The following is a 24,202-nucleotide window of genomic DNA, read 5'->3' as shown; positions in this document are numbered from 1 at the left end:
ATTACTGTCCCAAAGTTTTACTGTTATGCCACTGGGCACAAGGTGCAACTTATATGCCCTAGAATAGAGATGTTAACCTTTATGGTATCCAAAAATAACACCTGAAGGAAAGTTTGAATACAAAGCTAATGCTATTCTATGATTCTTGCTTTTAGGAGCAATCTTTTTTTTTTTTAAACTGAGGTACAGTTGATATAGAAGAGCAAACTTTTAATGACAGGAAGTTTTGGCTTCTGGGCAGAATATTTCTCATTGTACTAGGTAAACCTACCTAGAGAATTCTATCATACTTGTTTCAGGAAACCAGAAAAAAATGGGGGAAAATGCGTAAACAATGCAAAAGATGCTGATAAAAACAAACGTGTAAATAGATATGACATCTTCATATATGTCTATTTTATCAATGTCCCTTGTATCATTTTCTCACTTCTATAGGTGTATTTGTATAAAGAGGTGAGTATATTTATATGTCTTTTGAGAAAAAAAACCTCTTTACTTACAAATAATTTTATTAATATTTCTAAAAACGTTACCTGTCTTGGTCGTTCACTGACATATTTTAGAACCTCAAATTTTCTATTTCCATCTTCCTTAACAATAAGAGGAATATGTAAAGTGAAATGAATAAAGGATCTTTTTATTTTCCTGCTAAAAATAATCAATATGAACACCACAACCAGGCCATTTAATTTCAATTCAACAAATATTTACTGAGAGCTAGGCATGGTCTGGCATTTTGCTAACCATCAGAGATAGTTTCTTATGTTTCAATAAAATTAGCTCATGCATATCAATAACCAAACTGGACAAAGCTGGCTCCAGTTTCTCAGATTGATGATACAGCAATCATTAGAAATTACCTCGCAAATACTCAGTGGATCGAGATTACCCAGCACAGTAATTACGAGCAAATACCTCTGACTATGACAAATGCTATGACTAAAAATTATTGACATATTCATACGGTGGAATTTCTACACTTGCTCTACCGTAAATATTTTGCAAAAACTCTCTCCCGATCATGTCTGTCACAAATAATTATTATTTAACATAATTCTACTTAAGAACTCACATATAAATGGGTACTGCAAAGGTGATATCAAATATTTATCTTGACTTTACTAACTAGATTTCAAAATTTAGCAAACTCAAATTTACAGCTATTAATGGTTATAGTATGTGAGGGTTTTTTTGTTTTTGGTTTTGGTCGCACCCCGTGGCTTGCGGACTCTTAGTTCCCTGACCAGGGATCGAACCTCTGCCCCCAGCAGTAGAAGACCGAGGCCTAATCACTGGACAGCCAAGGAATTCCCTGTAGTTAGAGTTTATACTGGTGTACCATATTGAACTGCATTTGAGTATTTTCCATGCCCGTTGGTCCAAAATGCTATTGAAAGATACTTAACAAAACTGGACCCTTTTTTGTCACTGTTCATTCACTTAATTCCTGATTTAAAAGATATTGAATGTAAATGCCTTCACCTTAAAATTTTCAGAAGATGTGGTTTTCTCAGACTTCCCTGGAGGTGCAGTGGTTAAGAATTCACCTTCCAATGCAGGAGACACGGGTTCAATCCTTGGTCTGGGAACATCCCACATGCCACAGAGCAACTAAGCCCGTGCGCCAAAACTACTGAGTCTCCTCACCTAGAGCCTGTGCTCTGCAAGAGGAGAAGCCTGCGCACCACAATGAAGAGTAGCCCCCACTCGCCAGAACTAGAGAAGCCCGGGCGCAGCAACAAAGACCCAATGCAGCCCCAAAAAACAAAAGTAAAAAAAATAAGATGTGGTTTTCTTATACACTTCAAAAGGTTAATAGCACCCAAATGCAATTAGGAAAGCAAGTTCCCAAATGTCATATGCAGCTGTCAAAAACAGCTTAAAAAAATGAGAAAGATGACAAAGACAAGGCCTTACAGGACACAGCATACACACAGCCCTCAGGAGCTTTTAACTGGGCCAAAGAGACAAAATATCCAGGGAAAAGTGGGCCCACATGGTGAAAGCTGGTCAGGGTGCACGTTTTATTCCTCTAACTAAAATCTCCTTACAAATTCACTTACATCAAAACTTGATCTTTATTTTTATTTATTTATTTATTTATTTTTTGCACACGGGCTTAGTTGCCCCACGGCATGTGGGATCTTCCTGGAGCAGGGATCGAACTCATGTCCTCTGCATTGGCAGGCAGTTTCCCAACCACTGTGCCACCTAGGAAGCCCAAGACTTGATCTTTAATCACTAGAAAAATGGAATATTTTCTAGACTAGAAGAACTCACTGGGCAGGTACTGATCGTATAAATGAATAGAACATGACATTCCTTTAGTCTGTCAAACTTAAATCAATGATCTTGAATAAAAATAGATTCTACATTTCATAGTCAACCAACTGTCATCTTTCTAAAATCTCTGTAGCTAAGAACATGGCAGAAGTGAAATCAGATGGAGAAGAGGGTTGTGTGTGAGAGCTGAAAGAAAATAAAAATAACTTTAAGCACAATTTGATTGATAAAATATTTTCCAACAATGGATTTCCATTCTGTAACTGGATGTAACTCACGTAAAAGCTGTGTATAGTGAATAGACGAATGCTGACCACAGACCCACATGATTCTGCAGGCCCCTGGATGCCTTTCTCCAGGTCGTTACATGCAATGCCTGCCGTGAATTCATCTATCTCATGCTGAACTCTACAGATGTCAGAGGACCTAAATACTTCTGCAGGGATCAAAGTGTGCTATTTCAATTAGCAAGATAAAATATCATTTTAGACAAAGTGAACAAAGTCTAAATCTGAAAAGGAAAATAACAGAGCATAGAATTAGAACACACAGGACACGGTCCTGAAGAGAAATTCACATAATAGACAGTGAAGGAAAAGAAGAAAAGCTCTCAGTAACTTTCTGTCATAGATTTGGCTACAAATCACTCTGACCCAAAACATGCAGAGTGGATGTTAAGAACACAGGATTTATCATCAGATCCCCCTGGGTTAGAACCCACTTTTTGCCCGAATTAGCTGTATAACCTGGGCTAACCTGCTTGTTTGATCTGTAAAGTGAAATAATATTCTCACAGAAAAATTAATTTATGTAAAAGGTCTAGAATAGCAGGTTTTCACTATAGAATAATCCTTATTGCTATTCTACAATAACACTGACAACCATACTTGGCTAATGAGCTCAAAGTGTTTATTCCAATGCTCCCCAGTTCTGGGGAGGAGGAAGGAGGAAGAAGAATGGGAGTGAGACATCGTTTCTAGGAATCTAGAAAAGTCCAAGGATACCAAGGCCACCAGTGAAACCCCTACACATTCTAGGACATCGAGCCTTCAGCCAGTATCTTGGCTCTCCTATGATTCTGCGTTTCTAATTAATCAGGGATGCAAGACAAAATACAGGCTGCCTAGTGGTTTGAATTTCAGACATACTGTACCTACACTAAAAAAACCATTGTTTATCTGAAATTCAAATTCAACTGGGCTTCCTGTATTTTTATTTGTGAAACCTGGTAACTCTATTTCTACTGTCTCTTTTCTCTTCACTTAATTCACTTAAAGGGAGCCTCAGGGAATTCTACTTTATCTTCAATTCCACAAGACTGATAAGGGGGTTTCTACCAGTGCGACGTACTGGTAGCATCATTCATTTACCCAAGTTTTTCCAAGTTTCCTCAAACTTCCAAGGGATTTTTACCGCAGTGTCATTTGATGCTCATTCTAACTCGCTGGTACGTGCACTCCTGCTTTACAGACGAGGAAACCATGGCAGAGAGACGGCTGTCATGCTCGCGCAGCTGCTGCTAACCCAAGCCCACTGCAATCCTTTGCACATGACCAGATTCCACATATCTTTCCTCAATCGGGAGGATCTGAAAACATTTTACGTTGCATTAATGCAACAAAGCATGTTAAACAAGGCTTTTCAAACTCCCTCCTATTCTCCCCAATTTGACATGGCCAAATTCTCATTCATGGACTAGATAATTTCTCAAGTGCCTTCCAGCTTTAATTTTCTCTCAACTATGACCCGTGAAGTTGCTAAGTCCCAAAGCCCATTTGTTCAACAATCTCACATAGAACTTGTACCTCCAGATGCGGCACCCTCCAGCCTGACTCTACTACACTGCAGGACAAACTCTACTACACGGAAGGAATGCGGAGTCCCATGGAGCTTGTCAAGGCCTGTCACTACAACCATGCAGCTTGTCACCCGAGATACCTCACTGCAGTCAGCATCAGACTCCAGGTGACCTGTGGGAGCAGGGGCAGTGCTGGCTCATCACTTCCTTCCCCATCACCTGCCTCACTAGAGCCGGTTCTCTGAAGGCCATTTGGCTTTTCCTCTGCACAAGGCACCCTCCCTTTCCTCTGCAGACCCTTGTCTCTACCTCTGCCTTTTCAGGTGGAATAAAAAGAGTGCACAGGAGACAGGATTAAGATGGCGGAGTAGGAGGACGTGTGCTCACTCCCTCTTGCAAGAACACTGGAACTCACCAAAAAAGACACCCCACATCCAGAGACAAAGCAGAAGCCACAATGAGACAGTAGGAGGGGCGCAATTGCGTTAAAATCAAATCCCATAAATGCTGGGTGGGTGACTCATAAACTGGAGAACAGTTATAATGCAGAAGTCCACCCACTAAAGTGAGGGTTCTGAGCCCCAGGTCAGGCTTCCCAACCTGGGAATCCAGCAACGGGAGGAGGAATCCCCAGAGAATCAGACTCTGAAAGCCAGCGGGATTTGATTGCAGGACCTCCACAGGACTGGGAGAAACAGAGACTCCACTCTTGGAGCGCACACAAAAAAATGTGCTCACCAGGACCCAGGGGGAAGGAGCAGTGACCCCATAGGAGACTCAACCAGACCTACCTACTGGTGTTGGAGGGTTGCCTGAAGAGGTGGGAGGCAGCTGTGGCTCACCAAGGAGACAGGGGCACTGGCAGCAGGGGTTGTGGGAAGTGCTCATTGGTGTGAGCCCTCCCAGAGTCCACCATTAGCCCCACCAAAGAGCCTGTGGGCTCCAGTGCTAGGTGGCCTCAGGCCAAACAACCAACAAGGTGTGAACACAGCCCCACCCATTAGCAGACAAGCAAATTAAAGTTTTACTGAGCTCCACCCACCAAATCAGATTAAAGCCTTACTGAGCTCCACCCACCCAGCCCTACCCACCATCAGTCCCTCCCATCAGGAAGCACACACGAGCCTCCTAGATAGCTTCCTCCACAAGAGGGCAGACAGCAGTATCAAGCAGTATCAGCAGTATTTCGCCTTGCGGAACTGAAAACCACAGCCACAGAAAGAGAGAGAAAATGAAAAAGCAGAGGACTTTGTACCAGATGAAGGGACAGGATAAAACCCCAGAAAAACAACTAAATGAAGAGGAGATAGGCACCCTTACAGGAAAAGAATTCAGAATAATGATAGTGAAGATGATCCAGGACTTTGAAAAAAGACTGGATGCAAAGATTGAAAAGTTTACCAAAGACCTAGAAGAATTAAAGAGCAAACAAACAGAGATATGCAACACAATAACTGAAATGAAAAATACACTAGAAGGAACCAATAGCAGATTAACTGAGGTAGAAGGGCGAATAAGTGACCTGGAAGACAGAATGGTGAAAATCACTGATGCAGAAAAGAATAAGGAAAAAAGAATGAAAAGAACTGAAGACAGCCTAAGAGACCTCTGGGGCAACGTTAAACGCACCAACATTCACATTGTAGGGGTCCGAGAAGGAGCAGAGAGAGAGAAAGGACCTGAGAAAATATTGGAAGAGATTATAGTTGAAAACTTCCCTAACATGGGAAAGGAAACAGCCACCCAAGTCCAGGAAGCGCAGAGAGTCCCAGGCAGGATAAACCCAAGGAGAAACACACCAAGACATACAGTAGTCAAACTGACAAAAATTGAAGACAGAGAAATGTTATTAAAAGCAACAAGGGAAAAATGACAAATAACATACAAGGGAACTCCCATAAGGTTAACAGCTGATTTCTCAGCAGAAACTCTGCAAGCCAGAAGGAAGTGGCATGATATAGTTCAAGTGATGAAAGGGAAGAACCTACAACCAAGAATACTCTACCCAGCAAGGATCTCATTCAGATTCGACAGAGACATCAAAAGCTTCACAGACAAGCAACAGCTAAGAGAATTCAGCACCACCAAACCAGCCCTACAACAAATGCTAAAGGGACTTCTCTAAGTGGGAAACATAAGAGAAGAAAACGACCTACAAAAACAAAAACAAAACAATTAGGAAAATGGTAATAGGAACATACATATCGATAATTACCTTGAATGGAAATGGACTAAATGCACCAACCAAAAGACACAGACTGGCTGAATGGATACAAATACAAGACCCATATGTATGCTGTCTACAAGAGACCCACTTCAGACCTAGGAACACACACAGACTGAAAGTAAGGGGATGGAAAAAGACATTCCATGCAAATGAAAATCAATAGAAAGCTGGAGTAGCAATAGTCATATCAGATAAAATAGACTTTAAAATGAAAAATGTTACAAGAGACAAGAAAGGACATTACATAAAGATCAAGGGATCCATCCAAGAAGAGGAGATAACAATTATAAATATATATGCACCCAATATAGAAGCACCTCAATACATAAGGCAAATGCTAACAACTATGAAAGAGGAAATGCAAGGCAGAAATAGAGACACAGATGTAGAGAACAAACACATGGACACCAAGTGGGGAAAGCAGGGAGGGTTGGAGGGGAATGAATTGGGAAATTGGGATACCAAATTGTACACTCTAAATATATGCTGTTTATTGTCTGTTAACTCTCTCAATAAAAGTTCTTTAAAAAAAAAGAGTGCACAAACTGTGAGGGTAATACTCTTAAGGAATGTTCTAAGGAATGTTCTATGATATTCCATACTGCTATGTCCCTTTAGTTCTGGTTGCCGGGTTATTTCTTGAATGGCTGCCTTTTATCTCTCTAGTTTCCTACATGTTTATGAACAATAACGCTACCTGGTTTTGAATAAATAAGACGAGGTGCCAGAGGCTACAGCTTTTATTGCCTTTATCCCACATCCAGCACATGATCACACACGAAAAATGTACGCTTTTCTGAAAGCCAAGCACTGCTAAAAAGAGAGGGAGACTTTAAAGATACCCCCATTCCATTTCCATACGTTCTACAGGAAACTTTCTCTTAAGAATGAATATTAACAGAGGGCCTGTTACTCCTAATATCTGCAGTTTTAAAATCTTTTTCTCTAGAATCCAGATAATAATGAAGATAATAATCGCTATCATAAATTCAGCACTTAACAGGTGCCAGTCCTACTTGAAATGCCATGTACACTATTAAGTGCCATCATAAACCCTCTGACACAGATGAAGAAACAGAGTAACTGGGTAACTGGCCCAATGTCCTATGACTCAGGAGAGACAGAGGAGTTTGCTCCAGACTTATGTTCTTCACCCATACAATGTCCTGATGCCCTAATTTAAAATTCTTTAGCTAAAATTTCACATGGAGAATAAGTCTGGATAAAAGGAAGAGGGTATGGTGAGAAAAAAAATACTGAAAAGTGACCTCAATAGTATTCTTGGCTATTTCCTGAGTCTCCAAAAAAGAATTACACTGTATTGACAAAACCTATCTTGACACAATGTCATTCTGGAAAACTAAAATAATTAAGAAACTGACATTTTAACTGTAATAGTCTTATTTATTAAACTTAATCAAATGCATGGAAAACACTAAAAAGTAATGACTACTTTTACTTAAAAAAAAAAAAAAAGCCTTGTGACTTAGATTTATGAAATAGATCATAATATCTTCCAGTAAAAGTTTCCTCTGTCTTCTAGCCATTAGGCTTTCGGTATAAATTAAATTAATTCAACATGCTGAATTCATCACACATAACAGATGCTAACATCACTGGGAGAAATGAACAGAAAGAAGGCTGCCTCCTTCTCCAATGGCTGACTTATAGAACAGTTAAAATACAGTTGCATGTAGGAAATAGCTGGTATCATACTGTAGTATGTAATGTTCTCTTATCAGGATGTTTCACGTGGGAGGGGGGGTGTGCACAGGGAAGGGGCAGCCACACATGGTGACTAGTTTAAAACTCTGAGTGCAGTCTTTCAGGGAATATCTCAGTTGACATGATTTTTAACACCCTTTGCCTAAGAAACACATGGCTCTTAGGTTTAATGTAGAGGACAGTCTAGTTATGGCCTTCCATCTATTCTAGGGACTCCCTTCCACTCCTCCCCTACAGAAATGCCAGATGTTTATTTAAAAATTGAAAGTATTTACTGGTCTCACCTTTTAAGACCAAAGATCCATACCTATAAAAATATGTCTATAAACTTATGTGCTAGATATTGGTTTCCTCACTTGGAATTGATTATGTGGGTATTACATTTTTATTATATAGAATTTGAAAGTTAATAGAGAGAACTTTTAGATAAATGGCCAATTACTGTTCTAAATTTTTTACTGAGTTGACTGAATAAAATGCCTTATAAATGACATAATGGACTTTGATTTTTAAAAATGCTATAAAAATCTGAATGTCATAGAGAAATCCTGTTAAAAAAACGTACGTCTTGTGATTTTCAGGAAACTAGGACATTTAAATATTTTAAAAGTGTCGATATGAATCATTAAAACAGCAACTGAAATGTGATTATGTACTCCACAAGAAAAATTCCAGAGCAAAATACTGGATCAGAAGAAGGAAACTCATTGAATTAATATGAGAACTTTAAAAAAAAAAGTGTAAATCATTAAAAATTATATACACATCTGGTTCCTTGATATAGACGTCATTAATTGAGGGTTAATTAGAGAAAACACAGAATCAACTCTATTTTGATCCTTAGGGAGTAGCTGAGAACAGAATAAGGTCCAAGAATTCAGCTATCATGTCACAGCATGGGTTCTCCCAGGAAAAAAATAAGGGCCTGTAATAATAGCACTTTTATATTTACTATGTTCTGGGTACATGCTATTCTAAGTACTTTACATCAATTAACGTAATTACTACATACTGCAGGTGCTATTATCAACCCCACTATACAGAGGAGGAAACTGAGGTGCAGAGAGGGTAACTACAAGATAACCTGAGAACTAGAAAGTGGCAGAGCCAGGATTCAAATCCAGGTAAGGAAATCACCCTCCAGGATCCGTGCTGTTAGCCCCTGCAGTATACACTGATTACTGACAACCAGAATGTTAACACTAAAGAACCTGTAAAAGCATCTAGACCGATATTCTCACATCCTATAAACTGAGGCCCAATCACACTGGCCTATAGAAGTCGTCCTTGATTCCCAGCTGCCCCCTCTTTTCACAACATTCCTTATCACTTTTTACAATCATCTTAAAAGTGACTTGGATCATTAGGCTACAGATTTTGACTATCTGGTAACCAGTATGTGTTTAATTTTTGAATATTCCCCTGTTATTATGAGCAGACACATCTGTGGAGATTACTTTAAAAACAATATTCTCCTATGAAATAATCTGTTTATATACTCAGAGAATGAAACACTATGTAATATGAACACCATAATGGTGTAAATGTGTAAAGCAATTTTAATAAGTAAAATTCCATACTACTGACTAGCAGATGACTGTACTGAAAAGAATTGCTTTGAGACTACTTTCGACTAGCAAATTAAATGTTAAAATAGATGCTGAGTCTAATGAATATTAAAGTTCCTTCAAACTCAGAGAGTCTATGATTTTGTGAAATCATAATTTCTGGTGCTTTAGTGGATGCATCTAAGCATCCGATGGGAAGGTGTGTCATGATTCCACTAAATATCATCAGGATATGCTTTTAGGTGGAAAAACGAGTGGCTATCTCTTAAATAACAGGCAAGTGACTTTAAGGGGAGAGGAGGAACGTGGTCAGTTTCCCAGAAATACCAAAGATGAATATTGATTCTAGGATAACCAGTTCATCACCAGAAGACAGCACTAGGTTTCCTTTCATAGGCGCACAGCGACCTCTACTGGTGTAAATGTGGAATCTTGAAATTTTCTCCACAGTGAATTTTTAAAGGAACAATTAAGAATATTTATTCTTTTGGAACCTTTTAAAATTTTTAATGAAAAAATAAATTTCTTCCTCTACTAGTATTAAACATTCCAATTAAAACAGACCACATATATAATATCACAGAATGGAAAGAACTAAACAGCATTTCATTAAAAAATTAATCCTGCTGGTGACAGCAGTAAATACAGTAAAATGTCAGGGGATCAAAGCTGTTATTTAAAAAAAATAACCTTTTTGGAAATACGTCTAATACACCCCAAGAGTTATCAAAGGCACCAACTACAGAACAAGAATTTGAACCTTGTAGTTGTCAAATATTATGTGGCCCACATTCTCATGAATATTTTGCTTTCTTGTTTCCAAACTAATACTTAAAGCTTTGGTTTTTTTCCTTTAAAATCTCAAAGGTTATCAGAAATAAATTAATTATAGATAGGTTAAGTTTATAAAAACCTTCAATGAGCAAATTTTACTATTCAATATGTGTGAAAAAATGTCAAATAATATAGTTGACCCTTGAACAACACAGGTTTGAATTGCGCAGGTCCACTTACACACGGAATTTTCACGGATTTTTTTTCCAGAGTAAATACTACAGTACTAAACGACCTGAGGAATAGATAGGCTGAGTCCCTGGATATGGAACCACGGCTACCGAGGAACCTAGTATGTGGAGGCCAACTAGAAACAACTGTAAGTTACACGTGGGGAGGGTAGGCACCCCCAACTCCCATGTTGTTCAGGGGTCAACTGGACCTGACCTTAAAGACAGCCTTAATATGCTTTGTTACATAACAGTCACACACATGCAATTATGATGGAAATATGGTACACAATTTCACAGGAAAGTATGAATTTTAAAAAACCAATTAGGAACATTGTAATTCTTGTAGGCTAAAATAACTTCCTTGAAACTTCATTTCCATAAATTTCCACTGCAGAAACTGAGCAGGAAAAATTCCAAACTGACACTTTTCAGTGATGAATACTCAAACCAAATTTTATTCCAATGGTGGGGAAATATAGCTTCTCTGATCTTGCTCATAGTCTTTCTTTTTAACCAAGCATAATAAAAATAGTTGAGGATTGGTTAATTGGATTTTGCACATAATATACATACAGATTAAATGCAGAGCTATTTTTCAAGAAATTTTATTTTAAATAAGAGTAATGGATTAGGAAAAATGAAGACATTTCTACTTAACTTTGACAACTAGGATTTAAATATTTCTATTCCATGTTTCCTTTTCATTATTTCTACTTATTAATTGATCAGTCAGTATTTGCTGAACTACATGTAAGGCACAATCAGGAATAAAAGGGTGAATAAGGTGCTATTCTTGCTTTGAGGAACTAGCAGCTAGTAGGGAAAACAGGATTGCTATACAAACAATTATAAGAATACATTTTAAATAATTTAGCCTTAAAATATGAAGTTTTTCCTAAAAAGCTATCTAAGATTTTTGTACAGCTCTTTACCCCCACCACATATAGCAGTATCTGCAGCCATGTGAAAGGGCTGCTTCTGCAGACCAGCCAGCGTCTCCTCTCTCTCCTCTCTTTTATCAGGAATGGGATGGGGGAAATTATGCTTCTGGCCCAAGATCTATCCATGTACACAGACAGCTGTTAAAGCAATTACCACCACACAGATCTCCGCCTATTCAACCAATCATATCCATAAAATATGCCCTGGAATCAAACACTGAATGGATGCCTGGAGTCACTCACTGAACGGGCAGGCAGTCTTTACCAGAGAAAAACTAATTGAGAAGTGAAAACCCCATCGTGAGGCCATCAGTCTCTACTCTCAGCCCAGAATAACATATGACACTACAAAAGCAATTTCCTAAAAGTTAACTCTAATTCACTGAAAGAATTAATGATTTTCAAAATTATAAACATTATGTCACAAAATTCTATGTAAACACTGAAGTCTTGACAGTACTCTAAAACAGCATGTCCAAAAAAGGAATAACGTCATTTAAAACTCTACCAAGATGGGTGTAAGAGAGAAAAACAGGAAATAACTGAAATATTCCTCAGTACAGGACTGAAACATCATTTAAAACTCAGCTGAGACTAAGTATGATAGAAAAACAGATGATGGCTGCAACGTTCCTCAGAAGACTGGTTAACTAAATTACAGGTAAACTGAAATATTATGGATGTATTAGAGAATGATATGCTTTTACGCACTGAAGTGTCTGGAAGGATAAATACATGGGGAACTGATAAGAGTGGTTGCCTCTGCAGGACAACTGGCGGGCTGGTTAATTTAGAATTTTTTATTTCATACTCTTTAGTACTTGTTGAACTTTTCATGATAAACATGTATTTAAAAAATAAAACAGAAAAACCGTCATAAAATAAGTGCTATTTTGAATGACAAAAACCCAACCACTCTTCTGTGGAGAGTGGAATGAAAACAGGATTGTGAGAGATTTTCACAAGAAAAAAATAAATGACATATAGTACGTAACTTTTTTTTTTTGTCAAATGAATACTCTGATAAATTCAATTGTCAAAATTAACCAATGTCAATTTGAAAAAAATAAACAATGACCAAATTTGGTAAAGTGCCAGTATTCCTAAAAGGAAATAAAACTTTACATGAGAGTTACTCAGTGTGGGTGTATTATAATGCTGTACAAAATACTATTTCCACAGTTTTCCTCACAAGTTTTCATATTTGCTTTACTCAAGACTTTGCTCCAAATGTTAATACTCCAAGAATTAGCTGTGAGCAACATTTCATTCTCCTTACTGTGGAAGCTTTTGCTGCTCGCACCTCAAAAGCACAAAAAAATGCAGTAACAGCGTGAAGGATTTGTACAACTCCTGGTGATAGTTGGATGACAAATTCTGTGCCCAGGACAGAACTCTCTATGGGGGCTAAGAAGGCAGTAAAAGGCTTCCTAGGTGGTGCAGTGGTTGAGAATCCGCCTGCCAATGCAGGGGACATGGGTTTGATCCCTGTTCCAGGAAGATCCCACGTGCCGTGGAGCAACTAAGCCCGTGTGCCACAACTACTGAGCCTGCGCTTTAGAGCCCGTGAGCCACAACTATTAAGCCCATGTGCTGCAACTACTGAAGCCCACGTGCCTAGAGCCCGTGCTCCGCAACAAGAGAAGCCACAGCAATGAGGAGCCCGCACACCACAAAGAAGAGTAGCCCCCACTCACTGCAACTAAAAAGAGAGCCCATGCACAGCAAAAAAGACCCAACACAGCCAGTAAAATAAATTAATTAATTTAAAAAAAAGGCAGTAAAAAACGGTTTTGAAAACCAGCACAATTCAGAAACATGTAACACTGCTTTTACATGTAGATCATATTTTAAGGCTCCAAAATGCTATAATTAAGAGATCCTTTTCTCCTTCACGTTTTGAAAATCATGTAGGGAAAAAAACCCCAGATAACAACAGAAGCAACTATGTTGTCTAGGATGAAATTCCACAATATAAATTTTCAATTTACTAACTAGTATAGATAGAGATTAAGTGGAAACAGCAATCAGGAGGAAGAAAGCAAAAGCAGGGTGGAGCTGTGGCCTGTGTGAGCGGGGTAGAGAATGAAGCAGTCTGCGGTGGAGGAACATCCGGAATGCAGTCTGGGCGTGTGAACTGCTGATCATTTATTAGTCATTCATTTCAGTTAAGGGGAGATTTGCTCTGTATAAACCCGCTGGTTGTGATAGTGACAGTTCACTGGGCGGGGGGGGGGGGGGGGGGGGGGGGAGGGGTGAAGAATAACTTTTTTTTTAAATTCCTGAAAGGTTCAGGGCTACTTTAATTTAAAGATGGATATAGGAAAGCAAAAAAGGAAAGCTAGGAAAAGGCAAACGTCACTTATTTTACAGTATCACCTGAGGCTAACTATGTCTTTTACAAATTAAATTCCCAAAGTATCTGTGTGTGTGTGTGTGTGTGTGTGTGTGTGTGTGTGTGCCTGCACTTTACAAGTTGTATGCAAATCATGTATGTAGAGAGCAAAAAAGCAAACCTTTCACTGAGTCCTGAGTGACCTTAAAAAAAATAATCAATTTTGTCAGCAATGAGAATAATTTTACTATGCAGATTGTTTTTGGCTATAGTTTTGAAAGGCACTTCACTTGTCCACTTCCAGATTTATTATCTTGGGAGACTAAAACAGTAACACCCTACATCTTCTGGCAAAGCCGATCATCAAATGGTTTAAAAAATCTGCCCCTCATGAGTATTTATTAGAGTCAAAATCCTACACCAGTTAAATCATCTGGCAATGGCAAAATTCTGCTGGAGCTTACAAAATGAGAGGTTGAATGTTAGTAACTCTTCGAACTAAGTCCTTTAAAATTAAAAAACAAACCAAAAAAACCCACCAAAAAACCAACTTTAAATTAAAAACTATACTATACTCCAAAGGGGGTACACTCAAGCACCACATAAATGATCAAATGAACTGACAGTCTTGAAGAAATGAAGACTTATCCTTAAAAGAGTTTAAAATATTTTACATTCAGCTAAAAGCTTTCATGCTTCTAAGACAAAATTGAAATGGAAACACCATTTCTGAGTTTCATAGCAGAGACTTTAGGTCCTCTATTTTAATAACTAACAGCACAATGTAACCTTACAGCGGATTTAAAATCAAAAGATCTTTGGAAAAACTGAAAATTATTTTTTGCTACGGCTAAATAAGTTTTTTTTTTTTTTTTTTTTTTTTACTGTATAGTAATGCTGTGTCATGAGCACTTTCTTTTTTTGACAACTAATTGGAATTTCAAAATTCTAGTTTCTGGTTGGAAACTGGCTGATTAGGCCTTGAATGGAGGAGAGACTCTAACACTCACCTTAGTGAATCTAGTTAGCTACTTGTTCCTCATTTAAATATACAACTAAGCTGCAAACTAAAACACTGTATAGTCTACATTAAACTATGCTATATAGTTTGATGTACAGTGAATCTACACTATGATGGACTCTGGAAATACTGTTAACTACAAAATCCTTTTCCTTGCCTTTAAAAAAACACACATTTTTAGGCTAGTAGAAAACAATCCAAACTAAAAATTAACACAGGACATATATAGAAAAAAAAGGGGAGAGGGGTTCAGGGACAAATCTGACTTGTTAAAATGCTCTTCGCTGGAAAAAAGAATGCACTCTTGCATCTTAGATGATAACTTATTCATCCAAAATGCAAAGTGCATTATTGCCGCTTATTTGTATCTCCTTAAATACTGCTCTTGGGCTTTACAGGCTAGAGTAGTGATCAATAAACTGCTTCCTTCCTGCTGTTGCTCTTATCACACTACAAATAAGAGGTTCTAGTATAAGGAGGACTATCAGCCTGGACACCTTAGAAAGAAATAGTTTCAATGTTACCAGGAAACAACCAGAAAGAAAAGTAGCATGCTATATGTTACGGCCATGGCGAACAAACACTTCTGGTTCCATACCGAAACCCATCTAAAATGAATATAAAGAAACCCATTTATCTCAGTGGTATTTCTTAAGTATTTGATTTGCTTCTCAGTCAAGTAAGTGATAAAGTGGTAACAGTTTAAATTTATTCATATTTATACTAAACAAAGGTCAATATAGGTGAAGGGGAGCCAGGTGCAACATAAAGGCAGCTATAAGGGCAACTGTTTGAATTTTTACCCAGAAACTCCCTCTGTCCACCTCCCCAGATAAGCTAATTTCAGTTACTCCTCTAATTTCTGAGCCAGTGTTTGGGGATTCCTGTTTTAACTTTTTTTATTTTTTTTTTAACTTTGGCAATTTAAGTTAGTAGAATTTAGAAATACATGTTCAATGGTTCATAAAACACACTCTTAAGTTGGAGCCTAATCATTACAGGGGATTTGAAGTAAACAGTCCAACAGGTAGAATAGGAATCATTCAACTCCAGACACTGGTAACACTGACATTATTATAGAAAAGGAACTTGATTTAATCAGATTTGACAAACCAAACACAGACAACACCGGATGCACTGCTTATACAGAGAGCAGTCAACCCTTCCAAGGCGGAACTGTTTGCTTTACTATACAACAAGAAATCGCCTGCACTCTAGGAAAAACTGCAAAACTGGGCCCCAAACACCAGTAGATTATTTAATGTTCTTTTAGCTTCCACCTGAGAGTAAGATGCCACACATAACTTGGTCTACTGGGAAATGCTCCACTAAGAAAAAAACTAGTATGAAGGAAGTGAAACCTAAGAAGACTACCTGCTAGAATAACTCTACAGAAAATTACAATTCCTTAATCAGTTTTCTCAAAATTTAGTTATGGCTTTAGTATACCTGATTGCTGGTTAGAGGCAGGCTTCCCCCACCTACTCCCAAAACTTTCAGCTCCACTAGGTCTTGGGAGGGGCTCAGTCTGCATTTTAAACCCTTTGGGTATTCTAATTCAGATTACCCTAGGTCCATGCTTTGAGAAACAATGATCTTAAAAAGTGAGATATCCTTACAGGTGGTTGCTTCTATAGTGTGATTCTACTGGGCAGTGTGCCCTGTTCAAAAGTATGAATTCTCTACCATTTTATCATTAACCTCCAATGAAAATCTGAGGTCACAAAATTCACTTATTAACGTGCATTTTAAAAAAACCACTAACAATGAATAACAGCTAACTGTCATGAAAGGAAAAAGTGAAAAAAAAGAAAGGTAACAACCTACTTAAAATTCTGCCTAGGACCAGACAGACTATATGTCACATGAAAGTGTACATTACCCCACTGGTCTCTCCACAACCATTCGCCTATGCTACATAAAACTACCAAATTAACCTCTCCTAGAACACCAATTCATCAAACTATTTTTCAGTTTGAGAACCTATACTAAGTGGTTCCCCACAACCTAAATGATGAAATATGAACCTCTTAGCTCTTGATGCCTAAGAGTCTGTGCAAACCATCTCACTTAACCAACCAAAACATATGTCACCTTACTCCTAGAGTGATCTTGCCAGCTCTGGTCAGATGGGTCTTACATCTCATCAACCTCTAAAGGGATGACTATCATAGCTGTGGTCTCCACTTCATCCCCTATCTGATTAGCTGCAGCATTTTACACCTTCACCAAATACTGAAGCACTTGAGTATTTTCAACCTCGTGTTTTATTACAACTGTACTGTAGTATTCCACACCCTTCCCTCCTCTAATAACTTCCCAAGTTCCCTGAAGGCAGTAACACTGAAAGAATTTCTCACTATCTCCATCCCAGCCCCCTCAACTCCCACTCAAACCGCATGTCATATAGAATCCGCTTTATAATAGCTACAATTTAAGTATCTATTATCAAATTATATCTGAATGAATACCTGCAAATTAATTTATTAAGCAAATATCTGCGTAACCATTATACATCAGCCACTATTCCTAGGCACTGGGGACTTTGCTTAGTAAATTGCTTTTGTACTCAATTCTCTCTCAGGTGAGTCCTTAAAACAAAAACAGATTTTTTCCCCCTGCTACCAGCATTACAGTATTACATGAAGCCCAATAATACCTCTTTATTATAGACTCTGACAGAGAGTTTTCTACTTGTATACTGACATTGATATTACAACTAAGATGAGAAGCTAAGGCATCATTTCCCCCCCGTCCCCACCCAAGACCAAAAAGCACTGAATTTTTAATTTTATCATACTAGCAGCTTGAGATGAATTTAAGGTATGGAGTTTATTTCCTGTGTGCTCTTATCAGTACCTGGTATGTATGATCATGAGATTTTAGTTGCTAATAATTTTGATTTTAAAAATTCCAAACTGAGGATACATATCATCTGTCATCATTAAAGATTTCTATCTCTGATTATCTTTTTCTGAATTAATAAAAAGAACAGGTATATATATAAACATGGCAAGTGGAGACTACCTAAGGATAAACAACTCTCTTTAGACTGGTATTTATTTACCATCTTTCAAATGGTGGTAAAATATACATAACATAAAATTTTACCATTTTAATGGTATTTATTTTTATATTAAGAAAACTGTTGAAATAATATTGTAATACTGACTAAAACATGGGATTCTTTCCTGCAAAATAAAATTGCTATAGTTAACATCTGAATTTGGAAACTAGTGCTAGCAAATACCTTTTTCTCATACATACTGCTATTGCTGACAAAAAAAATTAAAATATGCTATTAATGGTTAATATATAATACCTATATATGAAGAAAATGCAGAAAATCTAGGAACTGTAGTATTTAGCATTTTATTTTACTACCTATAAGTAGTAAAATAAAATACTAAATACTACACTTCCTAGATTTCCTGCATTTTCTTCAAATTCACAAATGGTTTCTAATAACGGTAGCAGATAATCTTTATAGAGATTTTATAATATTTCAGGTACCTGCTAATAATAAGTGCTCTTTATATGCGTTACAAGTTTTTGTTTTCTTATTGAGGCATAATTCACATACTATAAAATTCACCCTTTTCAAGTGTACAATTTGGTAGTCAAGCATATTCACAAAGTTGTGTAACCATCACTACTATCTAATTTCAGAACATTTTCATCATTCCAGAAAGAAACTGTGTACCCATTAGCAGTCACCCCCCATTCCCCCTTCCCTCTCAGCCACCACTAATCCACTTTGTTTCCATTGTTTTGCCTATTCTGGCAAAATCATACAATGTGTGGTCTTTTGTGTCTGGCTTCTTTTACTTAAGCATAATATTTTCCAGGTTCAACCATGTTGTAGCCTGTATTAGTACCATGCCTTGCTTTTTAAGACCTCAAAGTAAACACGTGAGCTAGATACAATAATTGGCTCTACATAAAAATCCTAAGATTGAGAGATGAAGTAACTTGCCCTCTTTGAGTCACTTTGAACTCAACTTAGTTCACTGCATTTCTATGGAGAAGTAGAAAATATAAACACTATGTGAATTATATACAAACTTATTTTATAGAATAAACAAGAATTGACCCTTGCCCTGCCTGGGCCTACTTACACTAGAATTTTTTTCAATAGTAGACACTACAGGACTAAGTGATCTGAGGTTTGTTGATTTGGGACTTTGCATAAGGAGGGCCAATGATAAGTTACACGCAAATTTTTGACTGTACGGAATCCCCCTGTTGTTCAAGGGTCAACTACACATATTTTTTAAAAAACTGCCACCTACGTTTGGCTACCATGAGTAAAAGTCATAATTTCTCTAAATTTTGTCGTGTTTAAAAATACAGCCAATGATCTCCCTGGTGCTTTCAAGCTCTAAATTCAAGTTGCTCTCAAAAACATTAAGGGGTTACTTACTTTCACTTCAACACATATCTGATTCCTAACCTTTCAGAATAATTCCTAGTGGTTACATTTACTAACTATAATAGATATCTCTCTATATTGTAGAGAATATGGCTTCAATATCATAAAGTACACAGTAAAAGGAACAGGGCAACAATACTAATAATGTATTTCATATTATAAAAATAAACTCGGTATTTACTTACATATCTATAAATCCAATTTGTTTTTATTGAAACAAATCAGAAAATTAGGAACATCAGTTTTGGGGATTATAGAATTTTTTTTAAAAAGGTCACTCTGGGAAGATCCTGATAGGCACACATGTGGACTTTTCTGGGATGAATTTTAGGCAGGTTCTTGGCAAACCAACCTGGAACGCTTGTAAAATGGAACACTTCTACTCACTGTAACTTTGCCAGCAGTCAGCAGAGAAACTTTTTAGCCTGTTTGTTATTTTTGCTGATTTATTCAAAATTACCTGTCAGCATATTTGTTAGTACATCTGCCATAGCAATAATGTAGACGTAAATGGCCACTGCAGTATGAAAACCCTAAATGTGTACTGTCTGTATTTGGAAGATACATACTGAGTTGCTCAGAAAAAACAAATGGCAAATACAAGTTATAAAAGACCAAAGAAGAAAGGGATTAAAGCAGTCTGCTGAATATATTTAATCAGTCAGAATATATTCAAGCAGTCTATTGAATATATTTAATACATTTAATGAAATTAATTAAATATTGTTATCTTTCATCAGAAACAGCATTTTAAAGATGTCTAAAAATGTTGTTTTTAAACTTTAAAATTGTTCAAGCATTATAACGCTAATGGAAAATAACCAAAGCTGACAGGTGTTTTCTGTTTTTTTGTTTTAATATCAGTGGGGAGAGGATTTTGAATCATAAAATTTCTCTGGTAAACAGCCCACTTTCTGGGCCCTATATGATGAGCAATCGCTGTTCTAGAATAGCGCTACAAGATAGAACCCTCTGCAAGTGTTCTGCATCTGTGCTGTCCAATTTGGGAGCCAGAACCACACGTGGCTACTGAGCATCTTTAAGTGTGGGTAGTGTCACTGAGAAACAGAATTTTGAATTTTTAACAATTTAAATAGCCACACGTGACCAAGCAGTTCCTTACTGAACTGTGCAGATGTTGAATGAGAAGCAACACATCATAAAGGAGTCACACCACTAATGTTCTGGAAACTTTAAGAAGTGAGAGACACTGGGATTATTCATATTGAAGGAGGAGGAGGACAATAAGGGAAAATAAACTTCCAAAGAAATTTAAATTTGACTTCCAAGATTTTAGAGAGCCTCCTTCAAACCCACTCACGAGGGCTCTCTGAATATAAAAAGAAAGGAAGAAGGGACGCAGAATTCCTATACTGCCACTTAGTCGTAATAGCTAACATTTATTAAGCAATCGGTCTATTTTAGATATCATACTAAGCACTGTACGTGTATTCATTTAATCCTCAAAACAAGTCTTCCAGACAGATATATTTATTATCATTTTGTGGATAAGGATACTGAGACCTAGGGCGTTAATTTGCTGAAGTAAAAATGCATCTTCTAACTGAAATCCAGCAAGGAGGGCCCTTTCTGTATGTTTCAGCTGCATCCCATATATATCCTTCTGTTACTACAGTTCGCACATCATGGTGAAATGTAGTTTACTGCCTGTTTCCCACTTAAAAGGTAAATTCCTTGAAGGCAGGGACTGCGTTCTGTCAACACCTTACTATCATTCTTAACCACCTGCTACCACCAACTTTTATCTATCAAAGCACTTGAAATATATATATATATTCTTCAATAAGTATTTGCTGAATTTACTATGCATTTGTTTCTCTATTCCAATGATAAACCCACGTGGTAATATGCTTTCTCCATCTCTTATGCCTCAAGCATTTTTATTTGAAATTAGAATCAAATTTAAATCTTAGCATTTAAAATAGTTTTGTAAACAGTTTCAAAGAATCTGGCAAAAAAATTGAAACTTTAAATGTCTGATCAAAACATTTAACTTGGAGCTGTCATTTCCCCCCCGACTCATTAATCAAAAAAAATCATATTTCCCATATTTTTGGAAATTGTTATAAAAATTTTAGTACTACAACTGAAATCATACATTACACAAAAATTGTGTCATATAACACCACTCACCCTCGTATGTTCACCTTAAAGCAGAGCTGAGTGAGTCATACTGCTTACAGTAACTTTAAATAATGCTTTGATAGTTTCCAATATTTTCATCTCATTTATCAATGACCTTTTTGTTTTCAGCCTTTCATACTTTATTAAGTTATATTCACTCTTTATGGGCACACTGCCAGTATCTACGGGGTAAAGTGAGGCCAAGATAAACTTTGGGACCTCCCCCTTCCCAGTCAGGAAGGGCCAAAAGAAATCTAGGAATTCGTGCCCTCAATCCAAGTCCAGAGTCCCACCCCCATCCCAAGAATTAATGAAATTCAATTTATAGTTGAAACAGGAATAGTCACATGAGAAATGTACTCAAGGCTCTTGTTTACAAACATTATCAGAGACGGTATCAAATAAAACTCTTAGATACACCAAGAAGCACTTCTAGTTAAAAAATGATCTCTTCCTTTCCAGAAACGAGTATCACACAGAGCCTCTGCTGTTGTCTTATGAGAAATATAATTTTGAAGAATATGTAACATTGTCAAATTTACCCTTGCCTTAAATTTCCATTTTACTTTTTTTTTTACCATTAAGCCTATTTATAAAAAGTAGCTAGTCTTTAAAAACATCAAAAATGTGTGTATATATGTATATATATGCATATGTGTCTGTAAATAAATACATATTCCATTTGAACATATGAAAACCCACATTTATTGGGGAAAAAATGAAGTAGAATCCTATTTCTCAAACTTTATCATTCCCACAAATCATCCGAGGACCTTTTGTTTGTTTGTTTGTTTTTTTGGGCACACGGGCTTAGTTGCTCCGTGGCATGTGGGATCTTCCTGGAGCAGGGATTGAACCTGTGTCCCCTGCATTGGAAGGTGGATTCTTAACCACTGCGCCACCTAGGAAGCCCATGAGGACCTTTTTAAAATGCAGATACTGACTCAGTAGGTCTGGGATTGAACCTGGGATTCTGAGTTCTTATCACGTTTCCACGTATGAAACTGAAGTTGCTGGTCTAAGGCTTTGTGTAGCTAAGAACTAATTTCTCCAAAGCTCAGTGATTTTTTTGGACTCTCCTAACTTCTTTTTAATGTTCACTTATTCTTTCAACAAATTTTTACTAAAGGTGTATTATGAGGCAGGCATTTCACTAGGAGCATAACTAAGATCTGATCTCAGCCCTCAAGGAAGAAAATGGGCACTCTCCCAGGGGGAGCTTCTAGAAAAGGCTAAAGATGTGGCTCTTGCACCGAGTCTTAGAGATAAAGAGGAGTCCACAAATAAGGAAGAGGAAGATTCCATTTCAGGCAGAAGAGACAGCAAGACCGGCAGTAAAGCACTCTGGAGGAACTGCAGATTACATCATACTGCTGAAACACATGGTGTTTATGGTAGAGAACAGATAGGTGACTGGCGAAAGGTAAACAGTTTCATCAAGGATTCCAGCCTGCCACTGGTGACTTCAGAAAAAGCAATTTTAGTGGATTGGTGAAGTCAAAAGCAGACTACAGTGCATTGAGAATAAAAGGAAGAAGAAATTGAGACAAATGAAAACACACTTTCCAAAGATTTTGCTATAAAGAAATTAAAGAGACCAGTAACTGAAAAAGAATGAAAAGTCAAGGGCAAGTTTTTATTGTTTTTTATTAGTGTGATGACACTTGAGCACATTAAACAGGAAAACTTGGGGTCAATGAAGAGAGAGAGTTTGAAAACACAGGAAAGAGATACTTGACGAAGAGGTGTCCTAAGTAAAATAGGACAAAGAGAATACCAAGAAATTAGCTTTGGACCTAAGGAGTGACACTTCCTCCTAAAGCTAGAGAGTAAGGTTTCTCAGTCCCAGCACTTCTGAATTTGGAGGGAGATTCTTAGTCATTGGAGCAGATGGGGGCACTGCCCTATGCACCGTAGGACTTTTAGCAGCATCCCTGCCCCTAATACTCATTGAATACCCGTAGTAATACCAACCACATCCCTGTTGTGACAACCAAAAATGTCTCCAGACATCCCTAAATGTCCCCTGGGGGAAGAAGGAAGCAAAAACCTCCCTGATTCAGAACTACTGGTTTAGAGGCACAGACTAGATAATTTTAAGAAAGCTTAGAGGGATGCTGAAACAAAGTGGTTCCCATCGACCAGTTTGTACAAGGAGGGGCCTCTGCTCAAACCAGGGGAAAAGTATGCATTGTGATGGGTGGAAAAAAATCTGGAATGATTTTGTGGAGAATGAGAGAGGCACATAAGTAGGGAAACAAAATCACCTGGGTATAAGAAATATGTTCTACTCTCCTAGGCCTAAAAAGCAAGTATATTTCCCTTTAGGGGCTCTCAGTAAACAATACACAAAAGGACCTGAGCTTGAATAATGTACTGAAGGATCTTTATCAAATTATTCTTAAAAATTTGAGGAAGTGAATCATTCTGAAACACGTCCTGACCCTTAGAAAAACCATCTTCTTGTTTACCAGAATAGAGATTTAGGGGTAAAAATTGAATTGATCTTTTTTTCCGAATATACAACCTTAACAAAGCTTTGTAAAGTCTTCAACAGGGAAGTCTCCTGTTTTATTTTCCCCACTCCTATCCATTCCATCTGATACAAAAGTAAAACAATCCAAGATTTTAAATTATGCATCACCTTTGAAAAACTGTCATATTAACTTCCACATGCTGCCTATGTGGGTATTAGTCCACATTAATATTTGTGCTTAGTG

General features: G+C 37.4%; 1 protein-coding gene across 4 annotated transcripts in view; it reads right to left on the bottom strand.

Annotated features, from left to right (window-relative positions):
• The window catches only part of SCAF8 (SR-related CTD associated factor 8), a 204,305-nt gene that overhangs the window by 90,888 nt on the left and 89,215 nt on the right, over positions 1–24,202 (bottom strand). The gene's annotated exons all lie outside the window — the stretch shown is intronic.

Source organism: Hippopotamus amphibius, chromosome 6 (assembly GCF_030028045.1).
Source record: "Hippopotamus amphibius kiboko isolate mHipAmp2 chromosome 6, mHipAmp2.hap2, whole genome shotgun sequence".
Lineage (NCBI taxonomy): Eukaryota > Metazoa > Chordata > Mammalia > Artiodactyla > Hippopotamidae > Hippopotamus > Hippopotamus amphibius.
The sequence above is the reverse complement of the archived record's forward strand: the minus strand, read 5'-3'. Positions and strand labels throughout refer to the sequence as shown.